Source organism: Ambystoma mexicanum, chromosome 10 (genome assembly GCF_040938575.1).
Source record: "Ambystoma mexicanum isolate Mex_15411 chromosome 10, UKY_AmexF1_1, whole genome shotgun sequence".
Lineage (NCBI taxonomy): Eukaryota > Metazoa > Chordata > Amphibia > Caudata > Ambystomatidae > Ambystoma > Ambystoma mexicanum.
Genome location: NC_090932.1, coordinates 1,632,566,909 through 1,632,589,903, shown reverse-complemented (window position 1 = coordinate 1,632,589,903; position 22,995 = coordinate 1,632,566,909). Strand labels below are relative to the sequence as shown.

Sequence of the window (22,995 nt, the reverse complement as noted above, 5' to 3'; positions counted from 1 at the left end):
GGAGCTGTTTATGTGGGGCATGTTGATTTCGTGCACAGCGGGAGTCTAACATGGAACAGCAATGCTATTTATTTTAAAAATAAAACCATTTTCAGATACATTTTGTTAAATTGCTTGAGCTATTTTTCTGTCTAACGTTACAAGCAGCATCCTAGTGTTTTTTTTTTTTTTAAAGCAAACAGATTCACATGGATTATATATATATCGACAACAGCTGGATGATCGCTTTCATTTGGTTAAGCCAGAGGGCAAGTATTGAAGGGGTGACAGTGTGTGTGGTCATGTATTATAAGGAATAAAATACCTCCTACTGTATGTAAAACAGTTATTACAAGGCACCTCAAAGTTCTGTGACTTTATAATTCGTTCCTCTATTTGATGTGTTATTTATATAGCACTGGGAATGGAACATTTGTACATTTAATATCAATGAACCAAAGTTGGTACTCCTTTGTGGACCTCGTACGGATGAAAACCTGAGTTGGGCTTGCTAGGATTCGAACCTGCAACCTTCAGATCACACACAGCCTGCAGAAGCGAGCGCTGATCCCGCTCAGCAACTTACTGATCTGTTTGATAATGGAACTCCTCCGTGACTTGCGATATCCCTGTAAGGTATGATAGTGGGTACTGTATCCCATGCATAATGTTTTTATAGTGCCTCATGGCAGAACTATACACTTTCTACGCCCTGTAACGTTAGCTGTTATTAATACCCAACGTAATGGTACCTGGAAGGATGAAAGCTAGAGCCGACCCTGCTGGGATTTGAACCTGTGACTTGTAGAGTGAACATAGATGTCTGGCGCGGGCTCCAAACTCTCTAAGCTATCCAATCTGTCTTTAATGTCTCAGCAGAAACACTGCTAACAAACTGCTGGTTCCCAAATAAGGGAGTGTAGATGTGGTCTGAGCAGATGTTTGCATCTGGCTTGCACAATTTCATGTTTGGCTCTTGGGTTCTATCCTGCCCCTGGAGCTCATGCGTGAGGAATGCTGTGTGTTGGCAGGTGCTCTTCTCGACTTGCCATCTCCCGCCACTTCGCATTTCCCCCCAGGAAGAGCGCTGGCATCTTACACACATGTCCCACCAGCCTGTATGTGGCCGTACCTGTGTGGGGTGATCAGCTGGCTCCATGTCACCCAGTGTTCCAGTCCTCTGCTTTCATTTAACAAAGTAGTGCATTCTGGGAGTTGGGGCCTTGGTTCACGTCATTTGAACACTGTGCTTTAGCTAAGACCAATGATTTGTAAGACGTAAACGCCAGTTCAGCAATAGCCATGAAGAGGAGTAAGTGCTGGGGCTGTTAGCCCCCACCCTCCAATTGTTGCCAAGCAGGGGTTCACTCAGAAGAGCCCAGATGGGCTGTGGTTTATCCAAAAAAGGCTGGATGTTCCCCGTACACCACGAATAGGACACACGGCTTGGCATGCGTTTTAAGGATCTCATGTGCCAGGGCCTGCCCTGGCACTTAAGATTATTTATTTTTGAATTTATAAAGCGCTTCTGCCTGCAGGCATCCAGGCGCTGGTTACAGAAGGGGCAGGGGCATAGGGAACATAGAGCGGAGAGACACATCAGCTGAACAGGCTGGCTTTAAGTTGTTTTCTGAATGACCAGTATGAGGTTTCGGCCCTTCCGGTGGGGTGCAAGGGCATGCCGGAGTCCTGAGGCAATGGTTGGGCAGCAAGAAGAAAGCCCTTTGGTGGGCAGCCCGTGGGAAAGCCTGACGTGATTCCGGCTGACAGCTGCTCTCTGTGTGTGTATCTGAGACAGGAGAGGTCAGAGCGCGTGCCAACCGCTGCCAGCAGCACCGCCCATGATCTGATCCGATGTGACTGCTCCTGGAATCTCTTGGACTTTGTGCCATCATAGTCACATTAATCGAGCGTTGCGGAACATCGCAGACGGCGGCGGAGCCTTACACGAAGCAGCAAGGTGAATATGCTTTTATTTCAACCCATTCACGTTTGTAATGTAAATTAAAAGCTTCCCAAGATCACAGCACACAACGTCGACCAACTAAAAACAAACCAGCGCACAGTGACCGACTAAAAACAAACCAGCGAGCAGTGACCGACTAAAAACAAACAACGCGCAGTGACTGAAACGTGCAGGGACTGACTAAAAACAAACCAGCGAGCAGTGACCGACTAAAAACAAACCAGCGAGCAGTGACCAACTAAAAACAAACCAACGCGCAGGGACCGACTAAAAACAAACCAGCGAGCAGTGACCGACTAAAAACAAACGACGCGCACGGACCGACTAAAAACAAACAACGGGCAATGACCGAAACGTGCAGGGACCGACTAAAAACAAACCAGCGAGCTGTGACTGTCTAAAAATAAACCAGTGAGCAGTGACCGACTAAAAACAAACCAGCGAGCAGTGACCAACTAAAAACAAACCAGCACGCAGTGACCGAAACGTGCAGGGACCGACTAAAAACAAACTAGCGCACAGTGACTGATTAAAAACAAACCAGCGCACAGTGACCGACTAAAAACAAACCAGCGAGCAGTGACTGACTAAAAACAAACCAGCGCACAGTGACCGACTAAAAACAAACCTGCGCACAGTGACTGGTGTTTTCAAACTGAAGCTACCAACAGCAACTCAAAGCGCTCTTGCGCTTTTCCCTCTCAATCCCACAAAGCCCTCGCAGCCCTCTTTTCTTTTCAGATCCGCCAGAGCGCCTGGAGACCATGAAACTGGGCACTATAAATCACAAAAACATAGCATAACATAAACTGGCTGTTGCGTGAAATAGCAGGGGTCCTTTTTAAAGCCCGGGGCCGTAAAACAAGGTGTAAAAACGTTGCTTTACTGCACAGAGAGATTGTCCTTCTGCTTGAGGGGCAAAGTAGGAGCAGAAAGTGACCCTAACGTTTCTGCCGTGCATCCAGCAGTCGTCAGGTTTGTAGGCTGGACACTTCTCCACTGCACTCAGTGGTCGAAGTGAGCGGGAGCGGTTGGGACTGGTGCTCCTCTACTTTTTTTAATTAAGTTTTACTGTTCCTATACTTTTATTTTAAAAAGAAACCGTTTGGAATGTTTCGTTTTAAAATAAAAGTATAGGAAGAAGCTGAAACTTACACTTTCAGTGCACTACACTGAACATTCCCTTAAACAACAGGTGCATGCGTTTGGGAGTCTGTATTGTGTGTGGGAGGGGGCGTGGTGATGGGGTTTGTGGGGAGTGGGTGCAGCCCAGTAGCGAAAATAGTTCCACTACTTCTTTTTGTACACTTCGACCACTGACGACTGCACTATATAACCTGTTGAAACATCTAAAGGTGAAATGTCCTATTTCGGTGCTGCAAGTTCCAGGGAAAACATTTGTATTAGTTCTTAGAGTTTAAAACATACACACTTTTTAACGTTTTCGAAACACTATTAGAAGAACATGTCCTCTCTTGGTTTTGTGTGTGTTGATTTTATGAAAGGCAAAAATACCTTTAGTTCTGTGCAATTTGGGTGGTTATGCAAAGCCAATTTAAAGAAATGTGCACATTTCACCTTGATATGCTCATTGCTGGCTACGTCATATCCAATTTCGTTTGTTGATGAGTCCCCCACTTTTATTTTTAGGACTTTACCCCGGCAGCTTCCATAGGCATCCATCAAAAATGCGGTCTGTAAAGTGCCATTTTCATGTACCCTTTTTTTCTCCAAAACTGAACATAAAAGCGATTTTTTTGCTGTTTACTTCCCTCTCCGTTTTGTAAAAATAGAAGATTGACTGAAGGGGACTTGGCAGGGGCTACAAGTGACAGTCCTCTGCATGCAATTAACCTTTATTTGACCGCCCCTTTTTATGTTTTTAGCGTTATATGTCTTTGCTGTCTGACTGAGCACATTTGATAGGTAACACCCCCTCCAGCGTCATCACTTTCAAAGCTTGTCAAGACCTGCGCGTCCCCTTGATGAGCCGTAAAACTGTGTGAAATGTGTCTTTATTTATTTATTTTAATGTGTATAACCAGTGCTGGTCATTGGGCCGGCTCTCGGCGGATCCGAGATCCGGCACCAGAAATGGAGCCGGATCTCGGGATTCGGCCAGAGTCAGCGCTGGGATAGTTAACAACGACAAAAAAGAAAAAAAAAAAGAAAAGCGCACGTGGCGGCAGCATTGCCTTTTACCGCGGCTTTGCCACTGCTGTGTAATGCACAATGCGCGCTACATGTACAACTAATTCCTTTCAGTTGTACATGTGCCGGGCATTGTGCATTACACAGCAGTGCCGAAACAGGCGGTAAACGGCAATGCATCCGTCGTGGTCTTTTTTTTTCTTCTTCTTATTCTAGCATTGCTGGATGCACGCTAGGAGCCGCGCCCCCTCTAGACCACGCCCCTGCGATCCCGCACCCCCCAAGCTCCTCCCCCACCCCGACCCTTGTGTTGTGTTTCATTTGACCCACTGTTTATAACGTGCCACAGCCCGTGGGCCTCAGAGTTTTGATTGCCTTGGCATCTTTCAGAGATGCCTTTGGCTGACAGAGCCATGTTGCAAGGCGCACCTCTTTTAAATTGCCGTATTGGTCACACGTTTCGCTTCTAATCATTGATACGACAAATTAGCCCTTCCTCAGGCCTCAGCAGACGAAAAGTGCCGCTTGAGTTTCAAAGAGAACATGCATCGAAAAACAACACAAGGCGCACTCTTCTTATTTTCGGATGCCAGCTTTCAATGCCACATCGGCCTCTTCCTCAGGCGCCGAGACTGCAGCTGAAACCGAGCCTTCGTTTTTAGGGCCGCGCTGTCATAACCCGTGTATCTGTCCATTTTGCACCAATAACATTGTACATGCCCATTCTTTGTCCCCCAAGAAATGTGCAGGGTGAGACTTGCAGATTTATTTTCACATCATCATAAAAAACACTGTACACATTAGTGAAAATAGTTCTGAAGATGCGGCGACTGCTCCGTGTCCAACAACCTGCTTCCCCCTTTCTTTCCACAAAGTCCTCCGTAGGCACAACTCTCCCAACCCTTCGTGTCTGTGCCTAGCCTGCCCTTGCAGGTGTTCTTGGGTGGGGAGAGCGCCGTTTCTTTGGGGGAAGCTGAGCCCTTATTGTTACCACCAGACGCCCCTGCCGTTTAGGCTCCCAAGAGGCGCTGGTCCGAAAAGAGCGAAGACCCTTCCGGCTTTCTCCTGGCTCATTCGGAGTCTGTCTCTTGTGCTTGGTCGCCCAAACACCGCCACGCCACAGGTGGGTTACCGTCCACCGTGGCTCCCCCCTTTCCTCATTTTACCTTTCCAAGAGTTTTGTACTGACTTCCAACCAAGGAGCTCCAAACCCTTTGCTGACAACTGTCTGCCTTCCCCATGTTCGTACTCTGGGGAATTTGCGTTAGTCAGCCCAAGCCCGCTCTGTGAAACAACTCTCCAGGAGCTTAGTGCACTTTGGGCCCCGTTTTTGTAAACTTTACCATGCCCCCTGTTGGCCGGCGCATTCACTCTTTTGTAAATTCAACCGAGGGCTTCACTTTGACCATGTTGTGCCTCTTCTGGGGAACCTTCAGCCCCTACCTCAGCCCCTGTATGCTCTGCGAACCACCTCTCCAGGAGCTTAGTGCACATCGCGCCCAATTTTTGTAAAATGTTTCATGCCCCCTGCTTGAACAATGCACCTGCTCTTTTGCATATTCAACCAGGTGCCTCACTTACGACAACGTTGTACCTGGTCTGGGGAACCTTCAGCCCTACCACTTTTCCTTGCATGAACTCAAACCACCGGCTCCTAGTTTACCCCCTCTGTGGTCACTTTTCCTGACATACTCCATCCATAGAAATTCTTCTCCCATTTATTCGAGTAATGCTCTCCCACCAACTTAACCTTGCTCTGCCTGCCCTCGCAGGAGTTACCGACTGTGGGAGCGCCATTCTTGACGGGCGAAGCCGGATTTTTTGTCCTTTGTCCGCATTTTACCTCTGCTTAATTGCCCCCTTCTCCGCTGAATTTTTACTTGTCATGTAAGCACCACCTTCTGGATTTTAAAAAGAGAGGCTCCCCCTTTCCAGTTTACTTATCATGTACGGCCCCTCTCCCTACCCGAATCTACTGCAGGGTAATTGAATACCCTGGTATATGATGTGCCGGGTTACTTATCACCTGCTTAATACCCAGAAGTTTCACCGAGCCGTCTCAGCGTTTGACCCTGAACTGCTTTGTGCCCTCTTGCTCTCCAAGTGAGATAATAATTCAGCCTTTTTACAGGGCTAGGAACCCTCCTGCCTCTGGGTATTGCTCATTATTCCCGAAAGGCTGTGTTTGGCCCTGCCAGGATGTGAACCTGTGTGCAGGTTCTGCACAGATGTCAAAAAGCGAGCGCTCACTCCAATGAAGCAGTTCTACCTGGAAACCAGCATCCTGCGAAAACCTGTGAGCCAGTACTGCAATTGTAATGCGGTAATTTTTTTTGTTCCCCCCGGGCCTAGCCACCCATGCAGAATGCGCTTACCACTGTGAATATCTCTGCTTCTCAATAGCCGTTCCGGCCAGTATTTATGCCTACAAACCGTGAACACCTTCGATAATTCACCCCAGTGCACTAGGTGCAGTCCTCTGCTCAAAAAAACGTTGGTCCTCTTCAAACCGGTAGAGTCCTTCCATCCTATCCTTTCAGCTTCCGCACCTCTTTTGTAATAAACACACAGTGGTTGGAGGCCGCCGGGTAATGACCCAACACCCAGTGGATGATGTCGCTAACCCCTGTGACATCACCAGATGGCCACCTTGCAGACCACTTTTCCCAGCCTATTGCGAGCTTCTGTGCCTTTCTAGCTCCGTCTTTCCTTTCTTTCCTGCTAAGCTGCTCCAGCCCAAGCCCCCATACATCTCTAAACATCTCCTTTCTCTCATTTGTACCCATGCGCTATGTTAATAGGCCTGGCGCCCCTGGGGTTTGTAACTGATCGGCCCCAGTGCCCAATCTCTAACAAGTTGAGCATGTATTCATATCCTTCCTGTTCCCTTCCGCAGCTCAATGGGTAGCCCGGGCCCTCTCCCCTGCTTCAAGGCCCTTACAACTACCAGACCTTGCAGTGATGCGGTACCCCACCATGTCTCAAACCTGGCCAAACTGCCTTGTGGGGGATCCCCTCTTGCAGATCCACCTCGACAGATCAGTAACTGACCTGGGCACCTCATGAACCTTTACCCCACGGCCAAATCAAATAAACTCAGGGGGGGTCCATGAAAGCCGACACACTGCCCCCATTAAATAAATACCCTTGGTATATAAAATGATGAGTTATTTATAACATGTTTAATACCCTGAAGTTTCTCTGAGCGGACCCGATGCTCGACCCTGGTCTTCTTCGTGTCGTCTTGCTCACAAGGCGAGATATAATTCAGCACTTGTATAGTGCTACTAACCCGTGCTACGAAACATATCTGAGCGCTGCTTATTATTACTGAACGGCTGAGTTTGGCCCTGGCCGGATCCGAACCTGTGTCAACTGGTTCTGCACAGGTATCAAAGCGAGCGCTCACTCGTTTACTGCAATTCTATATAGATACCGGCATCCCGTGAAAGCACCCGACCCTGCACTGCAATTGTAATGCAGAAAGCTTATCGCCCGGGCATTGCAAGCCGTGACATCATTCACCACCATCACTTTGGGGAACTTACACTCTTGTGAATTAGGCGCTTAAGAACGGTAGCTTGTGAGAGTGCTGTACCGCTAACCCCCTGACCTGCATACTGGCAGGTGGGTGTATGGAATGAGAGTTTGTAACGCAGCCCGCCAGTGTCATTCGTGCCCCCCGGGGGGGGAGATCCTGCACACGTTTGTGACTCCTGTCTTCCCCTGGGTTAAACTGGGGGGGAATATAAAGGCTCCCATGGCCTCACTCAGATTTGCGATGAAGGAAGCTGAGCACCATACGTGCCCATATGCAGGCACGCCCCAAGAGCCTAAAGGTGCAAATGGATGCCCGGCAATAAATCTGCAAGTTACATCTCCATTGAAATCGGCAGTAGCCTGCTCCCTGATGACTGTACCACACCTGGCCAACTTTCATTGTCCCTACAGCCCATAGTGCAGGGAGCTGCCCTCCAACTTCTCACCCCTGCCTCACCTAAACCACAATTTGCGTCCCGTTATATGCAAAACTCTCCCTTCATTAATATTCACGGGTTCACAAGAGAGAAATGACTAGCCCTTTTGCAAGCCTGGGCAACTCGCTTTCCCCCGACACCAAGTAGTGCTGGAGGCCGCCCTCCAACTCCTCTCCCCAGCTTCACCTGGGCCACAATTCGTATCACATTATCCCAACAACTCACCCCTTGTCACTATTCAAAAACTGGTTCCCAACAGAAAAACAACACTCCCCGTTCGGTAGAACTTCCTTCCGTGTAGGCCGCTTTGCCCCGGATGCCCACACTGCTTTGGTTTTAGTCTGCCTGTGTGTTGCATTGCTAATCCGCCACAGCACGCTGTGTGCTGCATGTCTGCATCATCCCAGGTTGCATTTATCCGAAGCGGCTATTACCCCTGTTCTTGCTCTAGTGCAGTTTACCTGGACTCAAGGCTGCTTGTTTATTCCTACCGTGATGCATACAATTCTCCAATACTCGTATCCCTTTAAAGTTCCAACCATTTATTTATGCTCGTGTTGCACCCCCATCTACCAGTGAATGACCATGAATCCACTGTTATTGTCAGTCCAATGGGTTGGATCCGTTTTGCCCACTGCATTATGGTGTTTGAAGTCCGTGGGATGGGGCGGAACATGGACTAACCTTGTTAACTTCTCCTCCCGTAATTCCGCTAGCATAGCTCTCAAATCACACGTTTTTGGCGGGTGTCGCCCGCCTCGTAAACAGCTGACTCACCCGCCAAGCCTCCTGCACGCCCATTCGTTTCAATGGGCCTCTCACCCGCCAAAATTAAAATCAGGTGTATTCACCTGCCTTTGCGACACAAATGGTTGAGAGCTATGCACTAGTGTCTCTCTACTATCCTTGGGCCTGTATCTCAGCAGCCAATTCCCACAGGCATCTCCGTCGTGCCTTTCTGGCACACACACTGCCTGCCTGCTAGCCACATTGTGCAGTAATGAAGAGCAGCCCGCCAAGCTAAAGTTTCCACTAAATTCACCATCCAATACAGTTCAAAACCAAGCATCTCCGCCGCGTGAACTGCCCCATTAATCTTCCTCATGTGCAAAATATTTTGAAAACGGTGCTTTTCATTCCGTAAACCCTATGCAATATGGCTCGACAATTACCATATTCTGCGCAAGTCACACAGGTTTGCGCTCCCGGGGTTAAAGCAGCCCTGAGAAAAGTATGCGCACTCCCTTCCGGCCCGCCGGTCACCAGTAAAGAAATACCACCGGCTGGGCGCATATTAACTTTGTGGAACGCACATTAATATTTATTATCGCAAAACACTCTTCCCAGTGCCAGGCCTGCCCCCATCATTGACTGTCCTTCCACGTGCATTTACCCCCAACGTTAGACCACTATTGCACTCCCTAGCAGAGGCCTACTCCCAATGCAAGGATTCGCGGGAGCCGGGGTCCATACTTTCACCCGTACCTTCGTTCCTCTTTAACTGTCATCCAACATTCCGCAAACCCAACAATACGCATAATGTTAATTCCCCTCATTGTGCTAGTACCAATAAAAACATAACTATGGCATACATGCCTCCCAATGCATAATCCTCCTTGAAGAGCAACCCCTGCCAACACTTGTGTGCCATCCGTACCAACCAGACAACCCCGGTGCCCGACACAATCTTAAAACCAGTGCTGAGGGTGGAAGTTACATGCGCCCGATAAACCGCTTCCTTTCTTCCACAACACCAATCTATCCAACAGAGGGCAACTGCTACATTCAATAATTCCTTTTAACCTGGGTCGTGTTTTCATGGGCCGTGGCGCTTTTGCCCAAAACGCTGACGCTACCCCGCAGGCACAATAACGTGCTGAGCTATCTCACTTGCCGATTGGCATTTCTAGCTTTAAGACAAAGCAGCGCCGTTGTTGACTTGCTTGAAAGCACAGCAACCAATGTGCAACGTTTTCACTCCCGTTCCAACACATCTGGGAAACACATGTAAATTACCCCTGTTGCCGAAGAACCTTGGCCACATGATTTCCAACATTTCTGGGGCGGGATGGTCCACCCAGCAGATAACGGACATGTGCCTGACCTGCTGCCAGCCTAGGGGCCCTTGGCCCGCTTCCTGTTTGCAATCACAACTAGCCGGTGTTGCACCTTACACTCCCTTCAAGGCTTGATCCTTCTCCTGCCGCGCATCCTGATTATATTGTCCTGCATTGACCGCCAGCGCGAGCCCCGCCTGAGACCCTGGACTCCCGAACTTAAACATGGCCCAGCGCCCTGTGACACCACTCCCCAGTCCCACCAACGCCGGATTAGTTACTTTCCCTCTAGCCATACCTTCTCACTCCCTTTCGCGACCCGACGCACCTTCCACATGGAACCGCAAGCCTCCTACGAAACGCCACTAGAACTGGAAACTCCTCGCCTGGCCATAGTGAGAACGACCTCAACTGGAACCTGGCACTTCCGCGCCTGGGCTCAGCAACCCAACTCAGGAGCAGGAAACTCTTCCGTGATGAGGGGCAGGTCGGCGTCCTTCAGCTGCAAACAAAAACGAAATCCTTCCTTTGTGTCCGGCGGGCGTCCGTTGGCAGGGGCTGGAAACTGCCTGCTGCCGAGCGGCCGCCCGTTATACGGGGCATCCCCCGCCCCTTTCCTTTGTTTGCCCTTCGCGGGCTTTTGCCTGTTTTGCCGCGCTTTGGCGGGCACCCTTCTCCTTACCCAGGGAGAGGGTGGGGGAGGGAGGAGGAGGACCTCACACAGGTTATTGGGGTGCCTCCTCCATTTCCTTCGTCCTTCCGTCGTCACTTTTAGATCACTCATTTACAGTGTCTGGAAAGAACACGTGTAATTGGAACATGGGAAGGGGATACATGTGTGTTCAGCCATGAGATGCACACCAATCACATGATATGGCGCATTCAGAGGGAGAAAAGGAGTTCTGCTATTCCCATTTCTGTTTTCGCACCCTGATATCACCTGGGACCTGAGCGCCTCCTCGTTGGAGTAGCGGTGGAAAGCGCAACCTCGTGACATAAGGTCTCCCCCGGTCGCTGTGTTGTCCCACCTGCGGCCAGGGCCAGCAGATTCCTTTTCCCGTCATCATCTGCTTATCCCATGGCCGCTATAGTCTTTTGACCCCTGACCCACCCCGACCACAGATTACTTGTATCCGTAAGGTCAAACGCTCCAGGCACCTGCCACGGGATGGTCTCGCTCTGCGCCATGTGAAAGGTCTCTGATGGGCGTGCTGCTACAGTGGCAGGGATGTCCTCCCACGACCTGGCTGCGCAGCTCCCTTGCCTTGATGGGGTCCCAGCTTGCAGGCATTGTCTCTCTGTGGGGCTGGAGGAACTCCTGGGCTACTTCCCCCCAAGTCCCAGTCACTTCCTCTCCCCACCCTGCAGGCCGACTAGCCCCTCCTACACAATGAGGCTAACGGGACTCCTGTACCAACATGACAGCAAGGTTGGACTGGAAAATGTAGCTTTGTTTGGATCAGTGTGATTCCCCGCCCAAAAAAATCTCACGGCGAAAATACAGATTTATTTTTGTACTTACACATTTCTACTCACTTGTATGCGGGCGAGACCCCGCGCATGCCCTCCCCATACTCCCCTTACAATATTTATTATCCTAAGCCACACCCCACATATAAATGCATTGAAATGCGCAGTTCGAAATGCAGCATTTTCAGCCGCTAGGTTTTCAGACGTGAAGTAATGGGGGGATACCGCTTTGGTTTTGGCGGGAAAGAAGCTACATTTGAATTGTTGTGTATGCATCCATTTGCCCCTCAGAGGAGATGCCTACAAAACAATTAAAGTTATGCAAAAAGTGGTTTATAGTGATAATTACGAAAAAAAAGTTTCGACAAACCAAAGTTTCGGAAAAAAAAGTTTCGACAAAGCTGAGACAGCCTTTATTTAACATGCAAAGTGCATTTCTTTTAAAACCAATCCGTCCACAATAGTCATGGGCTGGTTTCAATTGAAATGCACTTTTACAGGTTAAAAGTAGCATTTCAATGCTTTTTTTTGTAACTTTGCAACGTTAGATGTAGCTGTCCAGTGCTGAAATTACAGCACTGGACAGCTCCATATAACATTTCAAAGTTACAAAAAAAAATTAAAATGCCAATATCCACTAACACTTTGAAACGTTACATGGAGCTGTCCAGTGCTGTAATTTCAGCTCTGGACAGCTCAATGTAACATTTCAAGGTTTTAGTGTAGGGGGACTCCCAACATCCACGCCACCCTCCCACCCCCCAACCCTAAACCAAGCTCCAACCCTAACCCATGTCGACGGCACTTTCAAATGTTTTTCAAAGAAATTGTCATTCGAAAGAATGGCATTTCGACAAAAAAAATTGAAAATTTGCCATTCGAAACTTTTGCGTTCGAAAAAATGACAGGACAACGCAAAGCGTCCTACCGCAAAGGCATTTGCCTGCTAAAAGCACAGCTGTTCCTGGTGGACTGAGAGGTCACCCTGACCTGATTCCCGAAGATCCGCATTGGAGTAAATCAGGAGACCTCTGCAAGCATCTGACATTTGCTCCTGCGGACCTTATTCACAAAGCGTAAAACTAGAGCAGATCTGGATTGCCTGGAGCATCTGAGATGCTCCTGTGAAAATCGATTCAAAGAAATTCGGCTCAAGGCTGTCTCAGGGATGCACCTGGCAGCTCCGGAGTCTCAGGGATGCACCAGGCCACTCTAGAGTCTTGGGGATGCCCCTGGCCGCTCCAGAGTCTCGGGGATGCTTCTGGCTGCTCCGGAGTCTTGGGAATGCACCTGGCCGCTCCGCGGTCTCGGGGATGCACCTGGCCGCTACGGAGTCTCGGGGATGCCCCTGGCCGCTCCGGTGCCTCGGGGATGCGCCTGGCAGCTCCAGAGTCTCTGGGAGGCACCTGGCAGCTCCAGAGTCTCGGGGATGCACCTGGCCGCTCCGGAGTCTCGGGGATGGCCCTGGCCGCTCCGGAGTCTCGGGGATGCACCTGGCAGCTCCGGGGTGTCTGGGATGCACCTGGCAGCTCTGGAGTCTCTGGGATGCACATGGCCGCTGCGGATTTTCACTGGGCTCTGGTATTCAGTGGAAGGTCCTGGCCGCTGCAGATTTTCAGTGGGCTCCGGTATCCGGTGGAAGGTCCTGGCCGCTGCGGATTTTCAGTGGGCTCTGGTATTCGGTGGAAGGTCCTGGCCGCTGCGGATTTTCACTGGGCTCCGGTATTCGGTGGAAGGTCCTGGCCGCTGCAGATTTTCACTGGGCTCCGGTATCCGGTGGAAGGTCCTGGCCGCTGCGGATTTTCACTGGGCTCCGGTATCCAGTGGAAGGTCCTGGCCGCTGTAGATTTTCACTGGGCTCCGGTATTCAGTGGAAGGTCCTGGCCGCTGTGGGTTTTCACTGGGCTCCGGTATCCGGTGGAAGGTCCTGGCCGCTGTGGATTTTCACTGGGCTCCGGTATCCGCTGGAAGGTCCTGGCCGCTGTGGATTTTCACTGGGCTCCAGTATCCAGTGGAATGTCCTGGCCACTGCAGAGTTTCACTGGGCTCTGGTATCCGGTGGAAAGTCCTGGCCACTGGGCTCCAGTATCTGCTGGAAGGTCCTGGCCGCTGCGGATTTTCACTGGGCTCCGGTATTCGGTGGAAGATCCTGCCCGCTGCAGATTTTCACTGGGCTCCGGTATCCGGTGGAATGTCCTGGCCGCTGCAGATTTTCACTGGGCTCCGGTATTCGGTGGTAGGTCCTGGCCACTGGGCTCCGGTATCCGGTGGTAGGTCCTGGCCACTGGGCTTTGGTATCCAGTGGAAGGTCCTGGCCACTCTGGATTTTCACTGGGCTCCGGTATCCGCTGGAAGGTGGATCTCCTGATTTGCTCCAGGGAAAATCTTTGTGAATCGGGCCTCGAGTGTGCAGCTGGTCTGAGAGGGAGGAGCCACGTTCTGTTTGTCTCGGAAATTGAATGTATAGGGCAGTCCGCATGGTAGACACTGGGACAGAATCCGTGTTGTAACCTTATCTGCTTGAATCACTGTGTTGTCATTTCTTCTGTGCATTATAAGGCTGTTTCACAAAGGATCCCCTTTCCGGCGTAATTTACACCATTCGTAATTTACGCCGATCACTGACCATAACAAGACTGCAAAATAAATGCTACTGACAAAGAAATCAGGTATCATTTTTTCTGAGAGAAAAAACGTGTGCGTTTTTTAGGAAAGAGGCTCATTTTCGCCTAGTGTTGAATGGCTGACTTGGTGTACCCATGAGCCAGTGCAAGGTGACGCCACTTTAGAGACAGAGCATATTATTAATGCAAAAAACGTTTCCAAGCTTTATTTCTCCAACTGAAAAGTATTTCTCCATCTCTTACCGCTTCAGTTTTTACACATGTGCAGATTTTGCCATTCACACCCACACCTCTTATTGCATGTGTGTGCCTCTAACACAGCGTTCTTCGTCTTTTGGCTCTCCGGAAGCGTTGGACTACAAATCCCATCAGTCCTTACCAGCGCAGTCAACAATGAGGGGTCATGGGAGTTGTAGTAAAAAAAAACATATGGCGACAGACCTCTGCTCTAGCACATCACAGTGGAACTTACGCGTGTTCACAAGAGGTTCCAAGACCGCTAACTTTTACGAATACGCGTGAAGTTACACTTTTAAGTGTGTGAAACCATTTTCCCATTCGCGCAACACCTGACACAGCCGCAGTTTCCAGACATGACCATGGAAGGCCACATTACTGCATTAGAATTTGTAAGGTTGCAAACACACTGCACCGGTATACCCTTATGTCAAGTGTGTGCCTGTTCAGCAGCTGTACATTCCTTTTGTGAGCCGTAAATGATGGTGGTGTACGTGTTTACTTTCCCCAGGTGTAAGTCTGACAAAGGCGCTGAAAAGGTTTTGTGAGTCGCACCCTCTGTGCGTTGAACCCACATTGTCCCGCTCAGGACCTTATATGGGTACATCACAAAGCCAAGAAGACTCAACAGGAGGCAAACACAGACTGTTGTGTTTAAACGCATGTTCATTAGGGCAACTTTCAGATATGGGGCCAACTAAAAATATTGAAAGTAAAGTTTCAACAACCACAGGATTCCAGCTCGCTATGTTAAAGAGATTGGCTCTGCAGCTGGACGAATCCTTATCCGGGGTTCCTCTCTGATGTGGGGGCTGGGGTGTCCCTGCACTTCTTTCTTGGTGCACTCCGGCTGTCTGCTTCTTATCCTGGGTCTCAGTGGGACCTTGGTCCTGTGTCCCCAGCCCACATGGCTTCTTACCGCTGGGCCCACACAAGGCTGGAAGCTGAGGCTCTGTAGAGGTGGAGGACCCCAGGAGCTTCCACCAAGAGGCTGGCAGAATAGCTTTGCCTATAGACTTGATTTCTGCCTCCTCGCCTCCCTTCCCCTGGTTCCCCAGTGCCCTGTCCCTACTTTCCTCCTTGATGGGTAGCAATGGTCTCTTCTTGCCTAAGAGAAGCTCTTCTGCGGCCCTTGTCCTTTCTCCTTCAGTCTGTTTCTCCTCCTGTACCCCATCAACACATAGCTACATTCTTGTTCCTCCAACCCTCCCAGGCTCACCCGTATCAGGTATTGGTTTTGCCTCCTTTTTCTCTGTTCTTCCAAGTGCCTCTTCTCCTCCGCTTAAGTATCCCTATCACCCTTCTTTCTCCCTCTCTCTTTCTCCAATATCTCATTCAAACTCCTTCTGATGTCTCCTTCCAACCATCACTTCTGTCCTCTGGGCCACTCTGATGTTCTCCCTGTCTCTCTCTGTCCCTCTGTCTCCTCCAGCCTCTTCGTATCTCCTTCCCACCTCCACGATGTCCCTCTAAAACTCCACTAGAATATCTTCCCCTGCTTCTCCTACCACCTCTTTCTCCTCTCCCTCCTCTGCCTCAATCAGCTCTCCTCCACCCGCCTCTATGATATTCCTTACAACCTTTCTTAGAATGCTTTTTCCTTCCTCCTCTTTCCTGCGCCATCGTGCCGCCTCTCAACATGCCCCTCCCTTCACCTCTCTCTGTGGTCAGCCGGGTCTGTGGCTCAGTGGACCAATGCATCCAGTACAGGGGCCTGTGTTTGACCTCATGGTCACAGGTTCGAATCCCGTCAGGTCCAGTCTGCCCCTTCCGAGGTCGATAAAATGAGTACCATTGAGTTGGGTAACAAGAAACATCTGTTATCTGTCAACAGAGCCACAATACCCCTCTGCAGGTGAACGTGCCCTCTACATAATATATCTGTTATGTTATGCTCACAAAAGCCTCTGAATCTTGCTTGCCAACTACTTGCAGTCACCCTTTTGTCAACTTTCCTGATAGTCATATAGAGCCTAGGGCAGTCCGATGTGTTATTTTGTGCACAGGTTTCCATGTGGGACTCCTGGCAGTGCAGCTCTTCCTCTTTTTGGTTGTGGTGAACAGACCCTTGGGATACCCTTAATGCACCCATGGGTGGGGGTACAACACTATACCCCAGTGTATGTTTTTGGGCACTTTTGTGTGGCCCACAGAGCAGGGTATGGGATGGTGGCAGCTCCATGCTGAATTTGACAGGTGCTCTGAGTATCCTCCATTTTGGGATACCCAGGTGCTGCCATTGAAATCAGTTGATTCCTGAGAGGAGACAAGATGGCCCCTGCGGCCTCTTGCTTTCTATTGCCTGTTTCCTTGTTTTCCCAAAGTCCTGGGAAGCCCTGACTCTGTCCCTTCTCCTGACTGGCTGTTGGGTGGAGGTTCCATATATGGTATTGTGGGGAGGTCCAGGCCAGGTCGACCGGAGCCTCAATGCTCTATTGCCTATTGACTGTATGTTGTGGGAACGTCCTTGGGGTGGGACCGGGGTGAATGGAGGGTGTGACCAATATGCATTTCATGTTATGGGTGTCTGGTTTCTGGTATGTGACACAAAGACTGAGACAGCCCTGCCCGAAACTGGTATGAATGCAGTGTGTAGTGCTGAATGACTGGGTACTTATCCCAATCCACATTCATTGTTGTGAGTGTCTGGAGGGAAAAGAATGGTCTGAATGCACTGTGTGCCTGATTGGCTGCCTGCTTGCATGAATGCCCTTCTGAATGATTGGTTGCCTGAGTGTGACCCAGCAGAGAGAATGAGAGACCAAACAGTATTTCTGGGGACCTCTCACTGATGGAAATCGTTCAGAAGCTGAAGTCAAAACTTGATGCTTACCTTGAAGCCCAGCTGGAACAAGAAGGCTTTGCCGCTGCTTTCCTTCACTGCAATGCGAAAGATGTTGGGTCTCCAAGAACTGATCAAAAGAGAGGACCTGGCTAGGAGACCTCTTCCCGAGCTACGAGGGAACATTGTGCACCAGCTAACCTTCACCAAGGCTCCGTGCAAGTCAGTCATTGAAAGGCTGCAGACCAGAGATGGGCACCGCCGAGGAATCTGAAGCGAAGCGCCTGGACGCTGAAGTCCATCGCCATCGACGACCATCATCGTCGACCGGAGCCTCAACACTCTATTGCCTAAAACATTTGATTCAAGGGCTCCCTTGCTCATCACTGTCAACCGCTTTGTCCTGCCGGAGAAAGTCAAGGTCGCAGATGAACCGAGGAGAATCCGGTGGTGGGTTTCCCGGCTCCCAAAGTCCTCAAAGACGCCAACGAAGATCCAAAAGCCAGCCGTGGTCACATCCCGATTGCCAATGCCAAACACTGATGACCCGACGCCCTTGCTGGGCCTACGTCCTTCATTAACTCTTTGCGGCAACAAACTATCGTCGTCGAGGTGCACCGCACATCTCATCTTCGCAGGACATCCACGATCGATTGCTGACGAGCACCATGCAGGACGAAGCTGCATTGTTCACGCTTTTCTTTGAGGGATTTCAAGTTCACTCAAGAAGGATCTGTCGACGACCCGATGTCGAACTCTGCTAAATCAGGTACATTGGGGTGGTAGGACAATTTTAGAAGGAGATAAGACTCTGAAAAGCAATATATGGACTGGGCTTGTTTATTAAATTATTTACAGGTTGCCCACGTGGGGGGATCCTTACACAGAACTGTGTTTAGGTAACCAGACAAAGTATTCTGCCAACTGTTTAACCCTCTGTTTTCCTCCCATGTCTATTGATGGTTCACTTTATTAATTGATTTGTTTGCCAATTGAAACTGCCTACAGTTCATGCATTTTAATGGAATCAAAGGAGTAATAGTGGTACCACATACATATATTTATCATTATAGAATTGCCTGAGCACAAAGTGTGTTATTGTATGTGTACAAAATCAAAGCCTTATTTATATAAAGAACTGTGTTTTCTCTATGAATTAGAAGTCTCAGAAAGGGCATGTAACCCATCATATCTCACAAACACGCTTACTCTCTCCTTACATCACCACTCAACTAGAACACAGAGATACTATGACACCTTTCGGTATAACTGTTCTCATATCAACATTCGCCGCTTACTCCACATCATTCTAAGTAATCACTGCTGGTTACACACCCCCCAGCAAGGCGTTCTCCTCAGGCCTAACGCAGCCACATCCGATCTGGATAAATCCGGCCAGAACGAACACATACTCCTGACCTCTCAACCACCACACCCACCGCTAGAAAACAGCTATCACACCGATGCCGCACGAGCTGTACACATACCCGGTGCTCACACGTACCTTTTGACTATCTCTACTCTCTCTACTGATATGAACTTCGGTTCCCAAGGGCGTTCAACCTACCAGCACCTTCAGACCATACCAATGGTATATAAGGCGCTATATAAATGCAAAATAACAATAACAATAACAATAATATAGTGTGTGGACATTCCTTTGTGGGTGCTTGGGGACTACACTGTACTTAGGAATCAGCCTGCATCCCCTCCTGAGAGCTTAAGCCTTGGTTGCTCGTCCATAACTACCCTATAGAGAGCCTTGGCTGGGGTGCTCTGTGCTTCTACTCTGCCATATAGAGAGCAGGAGAACAGATACCCCCCTCCAGTCTTTGCACACTCACATCTGCCCTGGCCAACATTTCCATGGGGAGAGATCATGGGAATTGTATTTCGAAAACATCTGGAGAGTCGCAGCTTGCAGACACCTGGTCTTGTCAACTATCATCAAAGCCCAACTTCTTTTCAGGAAAGATTGCTCCCTTACATGCCAGCTCAAACCCTCAGGTTCTTCCAGACGGAAGTGCTGGTGGTTCTGCACTTTAAGTTTCAAACATGGCGTGGCAGGTCTTTCTCAGATCGGGCCACTACCCTCTGGAACTCTCTGCTCATGAATTTCAGGTCCCTCTCTCATCATAGTACATTTATGTGCTCCACAAGGACCTTACTTTTCCCCGGGTACACTTGGGGTGTTGCTTGTAACCATGAATTTACCTCTCCTCTGGCGTCAGGGTATCTCCTGAGGTGCACGTACACTCTACAGGTCCGTACACCATATCTCAACATGCCATAGCATGCTTTTCCAGGCGTTCCCTGCAGGCTGCCACTGCTTTCTGATGGGGCATGCTATGCCAGTTGGAACCAGCAGCTGTTATAATTGCACAGTGTAATCCCATGAACCAACATTTCCATATAAAGTGGATGTGGGCAAACCTTGGTGGTACATTATCGGGTGTCCTTTGGTGTCGGATTTCCAATCCCACGGCGGAAAATGTAGTGCCATGTAAACCACAAAGGTGGCGCTCTAATACATGCATACTACGCCAGTGGCAAAACATTTGCTGCAATAAGACATGTTATTGGAACCCACTGCATTAACAAAGATGAATGCATGTCCTTCTACAGTTCAACGGTCTGTGGGCAGGTGACTCCCATCTGCCAATCACAAATCATACCATCAAGGGATTACATGTGTTCTTCAACCTATCTTTTTGCCATTTTAAGCTCATTACAGCTGTAAAATGTGGGGTGGAGCACTCCCCCACAACCCCCGCTCAAAGACCAATATCCCCTTTCCCAGTGCCAAGGACGAGCATGCTTGTCCTTTTTGCATAGACTTGCATAATAGCCTGGTACTTAAGGGGTTAATATATGGTGGGTACATTTTATTGCGAGGAATATTCTGCAATGAAATCACTTGGTACCGGGGCAGTATGCTATTGTGGGGGTATGAACAGTGCACCTGGGGGGGAGGAGAGAGGGGCGGAGTTAAGGACAATGTCAATCTTGATGTTTTAGCCAATAGCATTCATCTAAGATGCTGTGGATGATAGCATTTCTGATTCAGGCATGAAGGGCCGAGAGGATAGCTCAAGGGCAACGCGTGTGTCTTGGAAGAAAGACAACGGGTAATCCGGTAAGTGGGTTATAAAAGAACAATTATAGTAACATAATGTGTGAGAATGTTAGTATGCATGGGATGGAGTTAAGGATAATGTCAATTTTGATGGGGTATGATAGTGCATAGGAGGTGTGCATAGGAGGTGTGGAATTAAAGTTGTATAGCTCTGCCACATTTTGATAGTTTAGAGTTTTTTTCAACATTTCCAACCAAACTTGAGTCCCATGCTTTATGTGTAACCTTGAGTGCCAAAATTTACTTATGATTTTTATCTGCTTAAAGTATAAACTGAAGACATAATCCTTTGGGTAGTTGAACCCAGGTAGTCGACATATGTATACATTTAACCACCTTGCCAAAGAACTAATGGATGCCCACACACCTCTAAAGTCTAGTCGCACCAAAGCCAAAGCGTCTGCCCCCTGCTACACACCCAAGCTTGCCTAAAACAAACACTCCATCAGGTCCCTTTAAAAGCGGTGCCACAAAGACTGCAGCTTAGAGGATCTCTCATCCCTCAAATCCCTGCGTATCCAACGCAGACACCTGATCTCTGAGGATAAATCGGCTTACCACACTGCCGGCATTGAGGGAGCCTCTCATAGGAGCAAATCCTCATTCCAAGTAGTCAAGCACTGCTCCAAGCCCACACCTGTCCCTGAGGTGGCGGCTTCACAACGCAACAAACAGCTTCTTCATTAGCACGATTGGTGAAATCAGAGGTCACATCGATGCATCAAAGCCAGACAGAGCCCTGCTATCTAACTCCTCAGTACTGCCCTCCTGGGCAGACTTCACCCTCCTCTCTCCTAAGGATCTCTGAGTCACACTTGCTTCACTCAAACATACTACTTACATGGATGCCATCCTCCCAGCGTCCCTCATTAAACAACTCACTGGTCCAGCACTTTTCACATTCTACTATGCAAACATGAATGTCAAACGATTACCTTAAACTGAACCTGACCAAGACTGAATGTGTCCTCATCGGTCCGCGCACCAAACAACAACTAGAGCAACAATGGATGGATGCCAGGTGTCTGGAAGGATTCAGCCCTCAGCTGTCAAACTCAGCCAAATCCCTGGGCTTCATTCCTGACAATAGCCTTTCCTTCCAAAAGCACATAGCCAAAAATGCACATACCGCATGGCTACAGATCCATACACTGTGCAAAATCAAACCCTTCAGTCCTACAAATTAATTCAGTATGGTTGTCCAATCCCTCGTTATCTCACGCATCGATGGGGGAAATGCCCTCCTTACTGGGCTTCCAGCCGCATGCCTGGCTTCCGCCAAAGCAGCACACCGCCCTGCAGCCCACCTCAGTACAGGTACCCCCAATTCGACCGTATCTTTCCAACACTGCCCATGCTTCGCTGGCTCCCCTGCCCTGCCAGGATCGTATTCAAAACTGCATGTATCACCTACAAAGCAGTCTCAAACTGAACACCAACACAATTGGCGGCTAAACTCCACACTTCTGGAGGCTCTTGAAAAGCTTGGAATCTAGGCTAGACCGCAAAGAGAAGATACGCAAGCAGTCCTTCTCTTGACACGCCCCAACCATCTGGAACTCAATCCATGTAGAGGCTCAAAATGCCCGTACCATCCTCCAGTTCTGCAAAACACTAAAAATGTGGCTCTTTCAACAATGCCTGCCGGACAAATAAAAAACCCTCTGTCCCTCCACCAACAGTACTGTGATACTGTATAAAAAGCCAATTCTGGTACAATCCTGTTGTTAAGCGCTCCACTGCTCTTGAGCTAGGTTTGCGCTATAAGCAATAAAATAAAACGAAATATGCAACCATTCGCCTTCCCTCCCTAAATGAATCCCTCCACCTCCTGTGAGGGGTCAGAAATGCTAGACGGACACAAAGGTAAGTTTACTCAAGATTTGCCATTTTATTCAAATATAAAGGGGTAAGATAAATGCCTATCTTTCCCTAACCTAACAAGGATGTCCCTACCTAGTAAACGAAAGCTAAAGAAAAATAACCTAGTGTCCAAAAAGTCTCTGACCCTCACACTATACCAGTTCAAACTTAACTGTTTCAGAAAATACTCCTTGTGACCAGGGTTGGACTCCCTTCACCTGTATTAAGTCAAGAAGACCTTGAGCAAAGTTGTGATTCAACAAAGTTCTGTTCAATGTAGTATGCAAAGTCTTTTCCATCTACTACATTCTTCCACTTTGTAAAGTAAATGTCTCTTTCAACAATGTTGGCACACAAATCAAAAGCAACCATTGGTTTCCACAGTATCCTTCTTAGTGAGGCAAATGTCTCTCTCCCAAAACACAAGTTCAGAAACCAAAATAAGTGTTCTCTTCAAAATGTCAAACCATTATCAGCATATCACAGTTTCTTCAAATGAAACAATTTTTTCGGGTTTGCACAGCAACTACATTTGATGAGGCAACAGTGTGTCAAAAGGCTGACAGAGTTTATAATATCTTTCCACCACACCTTTATGCCACACAACAGACATCTTCAAATGAACTTCTTTTTTCCTGGTATACTCGCCTGCCAGGACTAACTACTATGGTCCCCTTTCTGCCAAAAAGAAAACTCCTACAAATACAATCACTCTTAGTGGGAATATTTGTTCCAAGATTCCCCACACCAGTA

General features: G+C 48.8%; 1 protein-coding gene across 1 annotated transcript in view; it reads left to right on the top strand.

Moving 5' to 3' along the window:
- The first annotated feature begins 1,802 nt into the window (after nt 1–1,802).
- COMT (catechol-O-methyltransferase) overlaps nt 1,803–22,995 on the top strand; it is a 187,701-nt gene continuing 166,508 nt past the window's right edge. Inside the window, exon 1 of the mRNA XM_069620038.1 lies at nt 1,803–1,939. The gene's annotated coding sequence lies outside the window, so the exon portion shown is untranslated. The remainder of the gene's footprint in view (nt 1,940–22,995) is intronic.